This window comes from Bidens hawaiensis, unplaced genomic scaffold (assembly GCF_021521415.1).
Source record: "Bidens hawaiensis isolate Kalapana, Puna unplaced genomic scaffold, B.hawaiensis_p1.1 tig00005307_1, whole genome shotgun sequence".
NCBI classification, from domain to species: Eukaryota; Viridiplantae; Streptophyta; class Magnoliopsida; order Asterales; family Asteraceae; genus Bidens; species Bidens hawaiensis.
Genome location: NW_027491338.1, coordinates 1,539,781 through 1,551,316, shown reverse-complemented (window position 1 = coordinate 1,551,316; position 11,536 = coordinate 1,539,781). Strand labels below are relative to the sequence as shown.

Here is an 11,536-nt window from a genome sequence, read left to right as displayed (position 1 = left end):
AAAAAAGTAAAAAAACCAAAGTTCTTATTTATCATCCCGGTTTCTATAAAAAAACGTAAAAAAAATTCTCCGTTTAGCTAAATTATACATATATGTATAATATATACATATATGCACACAGATGTTTTTTTTCTTATACACATATGTATAATTTAATATAAATGATAATGTACATATGTGTACATTACGTAACTAGAGATTAAATGAAAGTATATATATGTGTATAGGTATAATACGCATTAAAAAGAAAAAAAATTGGTTTTTCTTATTATACATATATGTATAATATGTACACACATGTTTTTTCCTACACACATATGTATAATTTAAGATAAATGATAATTAGCATATGTGTACATTACGCAACTAGAGATTAAATGAAAGTATACATATGTGTATAGGTATAATACGAATTAAAAAGAAAAAAAATCGTTTTTTTTAATGAGACCGGAATGAAATATAAGAATTTTGGTTTTTTTACTTTTAAATTTTTTTTTTTGTTTTATAATTTTTTAAATATTTTTTTAGAGGTTTTTTAGTGGTCCAAAATGATTCTCAAAGTTCTTAATTTGCCAAAGGTTCTCTTAGGATCCTTACCCAGGGGAGATTTCAAATGAGAACCCCGTTGAGTTTTAAGAACTCGAAAGAACTCAGTGTAACGATTTTTTTTCAAAATTTTTTACACATGCGTAATATATGTAGGTTACATACACGTAAAAAAATACAAAATTTTTTACGCACCGAGTCGACTTTTTACACATGTATAACGGACGTAAAAGTTAATGTAACCACTTACATCTTTATTCTCTCTCTTACTTTGACTTTTTTGTCAGATTTAATATCAATTATATATTCCAATCCATTTAATTAAATGTATGGCCTAAAATAGAGTTCTTAAGTTCTTACAACTCAACATGGTTCTCAAAAGATTCCTCCCTTTTAGCCTGGCTGCTTCGTTCAAGTTAAATGTGACATATACCTAACTGCTTAATTCTCATGGGGATCAAGATATGAATATGCCCGCTTTAGAAGATACAACGTATATCAGTGTCTAAGTAGTAGTAATGTTCAGCGGGTCATGCATAGTAATGTTATGACTTTAAAATCAGCAAATATAGTTTTTAAAATATTGGGCTTTGCAATTCAAAAGGGATAGCGGAACAACTTTTTATCCGCTTGTCTATTGTCTTGATGTAAAAAAGAAATTTGAATATGAAAACCACTAAATGCAGAAGTAGTCAATGAATACATTTTGGGCATCATGTGATTAATCAAGGAAAATGGCGTCCAAAATGGTCGATTTGACTAGCCACGTTCCTTGACTAGCCATCAATTCTATATAATACCCAAAAGGGTCGTTCCAAAAACGATCGGACCGATCGTTTAAAATATGTCATCCGATGATTTTTAGAACCAACAAGATCTTGACACGTGCCCTCAAAACAATGAGTTCTTTTATCCAATTGATCTATTCAGTCAGCCGACCGTTCATAAATTATGACGTAATTCCTTTTTTTCGAACCAGATAATTATGACGTAATATTATTTATATTTTGGTTTTTGAAGTTACTTGGCTTTATCGCAGTGGGAGTTCACCAACCTCTTCATAAATTCGACCCAATTGATGGTGGGGTTGGTGTAGATAGAATAGTTGGAAAATATCGTCATCAGAAAAATCTTAGGTGCCATGATGAGCAGGTTCGTGTGGTTTGGAGATTTTTCATAAGATTTTCTTCTAAAGAGGTCTCGGGTTTAATTGTTACAACTACATGTATATCACTCACTTTAAAGGGCACCACTATAAGAGGATTCAAACTCTGGTTAGAAGCAACTGATATAGAAGTTTTCCTTTAAAGGCATGCCAGCCGCACTAACGTCATTAGAAAAAACTTAGGTTACACATAATATATAATGAATGAGATTAAGAGATATCTTCTCTTAAAAAGAGAACTACATAACTCTATATTACATATATGCATTACATATACTCCTACACACATACAATATGTATATACTACATATATGCAATATATACTACCACATTATGTATTGCATATATGCATTGCATATTTATATATTACATATGTGCAATAGATACTAATAAAAATATTAAAAATATGCATCATATACTACGGTCATGGTTCCTTTGTCATTCCATGGTCATGGGTTTACCTTATCACAATAGTGGTTCTATGTTTATGAGTTAAAAATAAGGAGTACATGTATGTAGCATATAGTTCCTTCCCTAATAAAGAGATACAATTATACTATATATTAAAAGAAAACCTCAAGTTACGGTGTTTTTGATGTAGGTTCAATTAGTGGTTGTCATGTGGCAGTCACTAAATGTCCTTTTTTTTTAATATTTCGGAATCTGTTTCACTATTTATTCGTTTGAAAGTAGTAAAAGTAACAAAAAAGTAAGCTGGTGTGGTGGTGTTGCTGGATGGTTGTGATATGCACGTCTCGCGTTTGAACCTTACCTAAGTCGGGTTTTTTTTATTTTAAATAGATTTCATACAAAATCAAGCAACGAAAAAGTAAGGTGGTGTGATGTTTTGTTTTTTTAATTTGTTTGAAATACGTTATTCTGAGGAACTATTTTTTGGGTTTAGTTTTGATACCGTAAAGAACGTAGCCGATACCAACCGAATTCGTGCCAACTTACGGAAACGATGCTCAACCAACAGAACAGCCCGACGCAACGCGTCAGGTAACAACCTAGTACTCTTAAAACATAATATAAGAAAGTACGACATATATTTAGAGTTGGATAAATAAAATATCTTTACTTTTAAAGACACCAATTTAATGTTGATTTTTATAATTTACTCTTAAATAAAAAAATACATATATTGATTTTAAATAATCCAACTATCACATTTTAGTCGTTGCCGGTTCCAACTAACGAAATAACTGGTGACATTCTCACCTTTTAACGTGTTTACCTCCAACTATCCACAACTCTATCAATGCTAGCTCATCAAAGAAATTGACAAACAGGCCATAACGTGGCACATTGATGACTCACTTTTTCAAAGAGTTTATCCAACTCATGTTTTAACTTTTAACCAACCAGTCATACAAAAATAAGCATAACCTATGAACATGATCTATAGACGGTTTGTCTCACCTGAAAACATGTTTTTTTTCTCGAAAAACCACTTTCATTAACATAGCAAACTAGCAAGACGTTAGACCAATAAAATAACATCAAACCGGCCAGTCCAACTTAAAGACTTAAATGGAGATATATTTTTTATCCAAAAAGGCCAAACTTCTAAAGTCTTCAGTCACCTTACCACCATACTCTCTTTACTTTGAAAAAGGAGCTCGTTCTCGTCTTCCAAACACACCACAGGTTGTTGCAATAATCCCTTGAAGAGCCTTCTTTATATTGTATAACAAGACCGTTTTATTAACAACGAGTACTTCTTGAACCGTAACATTGAAAATGGGGGCCGGGAATGATCCAAGGGATTCAAATTCATCTTTCCAAAATGTGGCTAATCTCTTTATTATAAGTTTATCCTTTAGAAAAGGATTAAATAATATCAAAATGTGGCTCCATCTCATTATTATAAGAACGCCCACAACGCTAAGGTTGTGGGTGCGGTTTGTGTGATGTGTCCGACGGACAGACCAAGAGAGGAAGGCGGCTAGCATTGTGGGTAAAAGTTTGTGGGTAAGGACTTGAACACGGACCACATGTGGTCAAAGAAGTGGGGTCACCATCTCTCTCTCTCACACATATATATGCATATTATACATTTAATTATAATAATTTTTTAATAAGGTTTGATGTGAAAGTAAGTGAAGGTTTTTAAAATAAATGATGTGACGTTCTATGTTGATTTTTAAAGGTCGAACGTTATGGATGCTATTAGTTTATCCTATGCAAAAGGACTAGATAATAATTGATTAATTCCTTTTAACATTCTCTCACAATATTCTGCATTATAAATATGTGTATATATATACAACATATATATGACTATTGAAGAAGCGTGTATCGACTTACTTGTAAACGATCAACGTTCCTCGGATACGAGTATGCTATATCACCGATGGTTTTCCGGTGTACGGGTTCTTCCACCTACAAAACGAACAGCACCGTGAGCTTACCCCTCAGAAAGGGACAGAGGGGTCCTCTTTGGGGTAACCCTCCGGTGTGAGAATCAGATATTGTAGGAGAGGATAATCAGGATGTGAAAATGAGTAAAGGATTTAGCATATATTTTCTTGCCTCTCACTGTTGAGGTGGTGTGGTATTTATAGTATTAGGGTTTCCAATGATTGGGCTCAGACCCAATTAGGGCCTTTTTGGCCTCCTCCTATTGCTTCGCGCCACGTGTACTTAGGACACCTGGTGCTTTTTCATTGATTATTCTCTGACCAAGGTATTTCACTTGACCCATGTGCCATCACGTGGTGGCACATGGGCTTTGCTGAGTTGTCCACCCTTCATTGGCAGCTGTCAACATCAGCACATTCTTTATTCCTTAAAAGATACATTCTGGAAGGTTGCCTGATGAGTACAATCATGGTTGTCCTTATCCTGATTTGGATTAGACTATTGTCTCATTTGTTGTGTGTCGCTTACGCGCGGCCTTTGTGCGCCTATCCCGGGGATGCGCAAGGTCTTCTCTTTATTCTCACACTAAATGTGTGTGTTGTGTGCATATGTGATATGCGCCACGCGCAGATGTTTCATGCGCTTGCGCATAGGTTTTGGCTTTGTGGGTTGACCCGCCTCGCTTGCGCTTGCGCATATGTGATATGCGCCACGCGCAGATGTTTCCTGATTTCAAGCCTCTTGTCTATATCTTGTGGGTTGACCCGCCCCGCTCGATTTTAAGGCGGGTGCATACCCCTTCAAGCCCCCCCTAGTCTAATGTGTGTCTTGTCTCGCGCGAGCGAGGGAAGATAGATATTAGACTTAATAGTTTGCTTTTTCAATAGGGCTTGTTTTTTCTTTTTCTTTTCTTGTACGCGCGTTGCGCGAAATTCCATCCCTTTGGTTAAAACGAATCGTCAATGCACGTGGTTGGTTGGTGTTGACATGCATCAGAGATGGAGACGTTATGTGTCAGACCTTTCGTGTGCTCGAGGTGCTACAGTGGCTTTTCACGTCTCCTCATACAGTGTCAGGAACACGTGTCGCGCTTATGTTGACCTACGCCTGCGAGTGGGGGCGCGTGAGCGTAGATCTGATTATTACTTGTTTCTCTCTCTCTCTCTCCTAGGCCTATAAAACCAAACCTTTTGAACGGTTTTTTCTTCATCTCCATTGTCATTTTCAGAGCTTTTGCCTATCATTTATATTCCGATTAAGAGCTTTCGTCTTTGTCCCTGAATTCCGTGCTTAAAGTAACCATATTGTTCGATTCGCAATTGTATGTCTGATAACCCAGACACCACAATTTCCCCTAGTAAAGGCCGTGTAAACATACACAAGTTTCACACACGAAACATCACATTTCACAAACCATGAATACATTTCTTCTCTTCACCATTCTCCTCCTCTTATCATCATCTGCTTCGGCTCAAAACTGCGGCCGGCAAGGCGGTAACACACCATGTTCCAACTGTAACTGTTGTAGCCAGTGGGGTTTCTGTGGAAACACTCCGGATCACTGCTTGCCATAAAATAACTGCCAGTATCAGTGCACTGGTAGTACCACAAATCCGCCAACAAGTAGTGACACCGTTGGCTCGGTTATTACTTCATCCGTGTTTGACGAAATGCTCAAGTACCGAAACGATCCAAGATGTCGTGGGAATGGATTTTACACTTACACTGCTTTTAGTAATGCTGCGAGAACGTATAATGGTTTTAGCACTACAGGAAGTGCCGAAGGCCGAAGAGGAGAGCTCGCGGCTTTCTTCGCTCAAACCCCATGAAACAACAGGTTTGTTTGATTAATGTCTTTATTTGGTTATCATGTAAATTGTTAATGGACTTATTATATCTATTATAGACTTATAGTAATTCATGATGTTTTATCAATTAACCTTTTCATTTTAACAATTATATGCAAAGATACCTAAAATACTATGGGAAAATGATTAAAATGTTCATTTGACCAGTCAAAGTAAACAAAACGTCCATGTGACGCTTTTTCTCATATTGTTCATGCTCACCATCAATCTAGTCAACCTGCACGCTTTTTAATCATTAGCCGATGAGATTTTCAAGCAACAAGATTTCGCTACGCATAAAAAAAACTGTCAGCCGATAGTTTTTTGTTTAAATCAGCGTCAAAAACCCCACGTGATTTCATCTTCCGATGTGAATTTTTTGTATTCCAAAAAGATTTTAAAAATCCCATCCCATCTAGTAACGATTAAAATCCGTTGATTAGACGAGATTTATGGGTGGATATTAGTTATAAGTCAAATGGACGTTTTCTTGACTTTTACCATTGAAATGGACATTTTGGTCATTTTGCCAAAACCGCTATTATATGATTCTATCAATACATGAGGAAGAAGAGTGTTGGTCATTGACTACTTCCTTCTTTTACCTAATGATGTGTAGGTGGATGGCCAAGTGCACCAGATGGTCCATACGCATGGGGATATTGCTTTGTTAGAGAAGAAAACCAATCAAATAGGTATTGTGACTCACCTAACTGGTCATGCCCCCAGAGCTACTTTGGTAGAGGGCCTATCCAACTCTCTCGGTAAGTATATACGTTTTAATAAATCAAGCATCGTATTGTATATTGATTGTGTCTAATAGGGTTACATGCGTATTCTTTACATGCTCTATATATACAGAGAGAATAATGTTATATCTATATATTTTCTAGATATCAAAATTATATAACTAATCTAATAGATTGACTCAACTACATATTTTGGCAGCAATGACAACTATGGGCAGTTTGGAAATGCCGTTGGAAGGGACTTGATCAACAACCCGAATCTTTTAGCCACTGACGCAACGTTATCTTTTCAATCTAGCAATATGGTTTTGGATGATTCCACAGGGTAACAAACCGTCAAGCCATGATGTTATTACTAGAAGATGGACCCCATCGGCTGCTGACAATGCAGCTGGTCGTGTCCCGGGTTATGGGGTCATCACAAACATCATCAACGGTGGTTTGGAATGCGGTCATGGTCGAAATGATCCAAGGGTAGAGAGTAGAATTGGGTTTTATAGAAGGTATTGTAGCATGTTGGGAGTTAGTCCCGGAGACAATCTTGATTGTTACAATCAAACGCCTTTTGGTTAAAATAATTTATCTTAGTTACTTAATAAATAAATATGTTTATGCAATAAATCCATTTCTGTAATGATATTTTAAATGTTATTTAATAAATCAGAAGAATGTTATAATTCTTTATTTACAAGTGCAGTTAATCTATTGAGTACTTTCAACATCTAACTACTATATTAAAGCAATATAGTTTCACATGTCATTTAATAAAGCTATTCACATAGAATTCTACCTCAACAATTTTCAAAATTATAATTTACACCTAATTAGCTATTTAATTTTCATACTATTATCATTTATATAATTACCAAGAAAGTTACAGATATAACTTTAAATTTTGTATTAAATGAGATTTTTATAAATTTATGAATTATAAAATTTTATTTATCATTATTTATATTTTATCAATCTATAAGGTATGCTATTATTAAATTTATCTTTTTTGTTGTATTTTTTTAATCACCCGTGAATTACATGGGCTATATCCTAGTTACATATATATATATATATGTGTGTGTCATGAAACTAGAGATTAACAACATTATCAAGGACATCAATGTAACGCTCATTAATTATCAATTGATTAGATAACTTGATTAGTAACATATTTATGACATCATATTATTTATTTACATTTTTAAAGGCATGACGTAATATTATTTATTTAGGGTTTTCAATTTTCAACCCTACGTGGCTTTATTGTCGTGGGACCTCACCCCACACCCCATTACCTCTACATAAATTCGTGCTAATTGATGGTGTAGATTGTAGAATAGCCGGAAAATATGGCCAATTATTAAAAAGAAAGAAAAACTAGGTTAAATAATAGGGTCAAGTTACTTTATATATAAAGGGTGACAAAAATGAGAAGGATTTATAGCCATACAAAAAAATTTCTTCAAAAAAATAAAAAATAAATAAATAAAAAGTCATAACTTAAAATTTAATAAAAAAACAAAAAAAGTAAAAAACACAAAAATGTTTCCACCGTCTTCCTCGTTCTTAAAAAAAAAACCCTCGAAAAAGACACAATGTTGAGTGAAAAGGACCATTGTGTCTTTTTGTTTATCATTATGTTTTGTGTTTATTTTCTTCATTGATTGTGTCTTTTTTCCTTGATATTGTGTCTTTTTTTGTTGATATTGTGTTATATTAGTCAACATTGTGTTATATTTTGTTCAGCATTGTGTTATATTTTGCGATTTATTGTGTCTTTTTTTTAGTTATAATTGTGTCTTTTGTTCATTTTCGTCATTGTGTCTTTTGTCTTTGCATTGTGTCTTTTCTGTTTTTTTTAGAAAGGGAATGATGAGGGAAACATTTTTGTTTTTTTATTTTTTATTTATATTTTGAGTTATGATTTTTTTAATTAATTTTTTAGAATTTTTTTGAGGGGTTTTTTGTGTGGCCGCAAATTCTTCTCGCCCTTCTCAATTTTGTCTCCCTTTATATTTTAACTTTTCCCTAAATAATATAGTCTGGTTAAAGTGAGACGTCGTAGGCTCTTCAAATTTGAAAAGTACGGTAACCTAAATACAATAAAGTTGTCTTTCTAAAATAAAAAAAAATATGTTATATCTGGAAATGAAGATAAGAACTACGCTTTCTTTGAGAGGTTACCAATTCGAATCCAATCCAAAATAAGGGTTTATCATGTCTGCGTTACACCAGAGAGTTTCGACTCTTTGTAGCGGCACAACTTGTGTCAAGTGGCATTAATGTAGAAGGTTCCTCCGAGAACATGGGGAGGACCGGGGAACCAGGGGTTATGCCATTTAGAGGAAACTCTCTAGGGGTTCCAAATGGGGTCAGCTGCAAGCCAAATTGCGACCACCCATTCATACCATAGACTATTGTCGTTCTAAAAAAAGTATCATCTCTGGCTAGCTCGGGTGATCAAGGGTTTTTTCATAAGGTTTCCTCATGGAAGGTATCGGGTTCGATTCTCATAACTGTGTGTCACTTGCTAGAGAGAATGCAACTTATGGGAGGTGAATTCGCTATCGATTAATTGAACACAAAAAACACACGGAGAATGTTAGGCATAACCTGACTAAATTTATTAATCAAGAAACACTCACAATCCCAATTCCCATAACCCTAATATGAATTATTTAAGGTTATACAGAGACTCGATTTCAATTAGAAACAAAAACAAGCTCCAATTTATCTATTAGATAAAAAATTCTCTATCTAGCAAATAATAGATAATTATCTCTAATTGTAATAATAATTAATGAGATCGAACCATTAGCTCGAACTAGGCCCACCCATCCCCGCTCATATGCCATAACTCATGTTCGGGAATTACCTTCGACAACCATTGTAAGAAGATTCGAACTTGGGGTAAGAAGTAGCTGATGTAGTAGCTTATATTCCCTTTAGGGATTTGTTTTTCTTAAGGTATATTGGTTTTATTAATCCCAACTATTTTCTTTTGGTTACTGTCGATTCCAACTAATGAATTGGCTATTGACAGTCCCAACTTTTAACTTATTTGTTCCTAATGGTTTGCGACTAACAGAATCTTAACGCCGTTAGTTTCATGTCGCCGGAAAAACATTTTTGGCTGGAAAAGTCAAACTTGTTGCCGGAAAACACCACCTGAACACCGCCACCACCACTACCAATTGACTCAGCGCCAACCAACTACCACCACTTGAGCACCATCAACCGATTCTGACGATGGTTCTAGGGTTTCCGGCGACCTCAATAATTGGGGCTTTTGCTAGAAAAAGGTTCCTAAAGGTTCGATACAAAGTTACCAAGATGTTCGGGACGAAAATGTTGAGTGTTTGGGAAAAATTTTGAGTTTCCGGGCCAAAAAGGTTTTTCCGATGACCAAAAACTAACGACGTTAGAATTCTGTTAATCGCGAACCATTAGGAACAAATACGTTAAAAATTGGGGCCGTCAGTAGCATATTTGTTAGTTGGGACCGGTAGTGACCAAAAGATGATAGTTGAGATTAATAAAAACCAATATACCTTTTCTTAAAAACAAACTTAAGTATAATATCATGTGGTGTGGATGTGATTTTAACATGTTAGAGCATTCACAGCAGGTCCTCTATATTATTGTTAGTGAATTCTCTATATTATATAGAGTAGTTGTGAGTGAAGAAGATAGAAAAACTTTTCTTGAATAAATTTAAAGAAACGTTGTTTACTCTCTATAATTTTTTAATATTTTTTTAGTAGTTGTTAGTGGATGAAAGATAAAATGTAATGATAAAAGTAAAAAGAAATTATTTAATTGAAATCAGAGAAAAAATTTATTATTTTTTAAGTGTAATTATTACTAATTATAGAGATGAATATAAAGATGTTGCTAGGAATACTCTTAAAACTATCTTTAAAAAATATCTGCGGCCCTTCCTCTTCCCCTCTTTTAACGACTTATCACTCGCTCATTATTCGTATATGATCTCGCTCATTATTCGTATAAAGTAGCGTAACGAAAAACACTAAAGTAGTTTGTATGTATCACATTAGTATCAAATTCAAACATGCCATATACTTTCTTGTGCGGTGCTTAACTTAGAAAAGAGAAGAAGATAAGAAAATAGTGACTTTTAATTAAAGAGGCTGCTTCACTTCGTTCATGTACATCAATTGTCAAATATGAGTAATCAAGCATATACGTTAGTGTGTGTAAGTTTTTCTTCTAATGGGACCAACCTAATATTAACTTCCATGCTTTGATTATTATAACTAAAGTTTCAAACAGTGTAACCATGAAGATATTTTGTACATGTGATTTTCCAGTCAATTAACATTTAACATGTATTCAATGAAGAAATAAATTGAGTTGCCTCAACTTTTTGAGTGAGGTAAAGATAAAACTGTATGTATATCTCGTCTTTCATCATTAAGCGCGTGATTATTTCGCGCATGTACATACATTATATTCATGTATCGACATGAAAGACCATTCGAAGCACAAAAGTCACCTTGACGTACATCAATATGGCCTATGACACTAGATCGATGCATCATACAAGGAATAACTTCGTGCAAATTTATCTCATTCTCTCAAAACGTTGATGAACAATATATACTATGATGATATATACACCTAATAGTTTCACGTGTACGACCACCTCACATCAACATTTCGATGTGGTGTTCATCTATAACAGAGCGAACGTTATATTTTGAAAACATCAGTTGGTTTTACTGTTTCACTATACATTTCGATGTCGTGTTCATCTATAACAGAGCGAACGTTATATTTTGAAAACATCAGTTGGTTTTACTGTTTCACTATACATAGAATATAGGAAAACTATTTCGCATATTTTACTA

The 11,536-nt window shown here is 34.5% G+C and overlaps 1 pseudogene; it reads left to right on the top strand.

Moving 5' to 3' along the window:
* The first annotated feature begins 5,478 nt into the window (after window positions 1–5,478).
* On the top strand, window positions 5,479–7,244 carry LOC143629586 (endochitinase B-like; annotated as a pseudogene).
* Window positions 7,245–11,536: the final 4,292 nt, after the last annotated feature.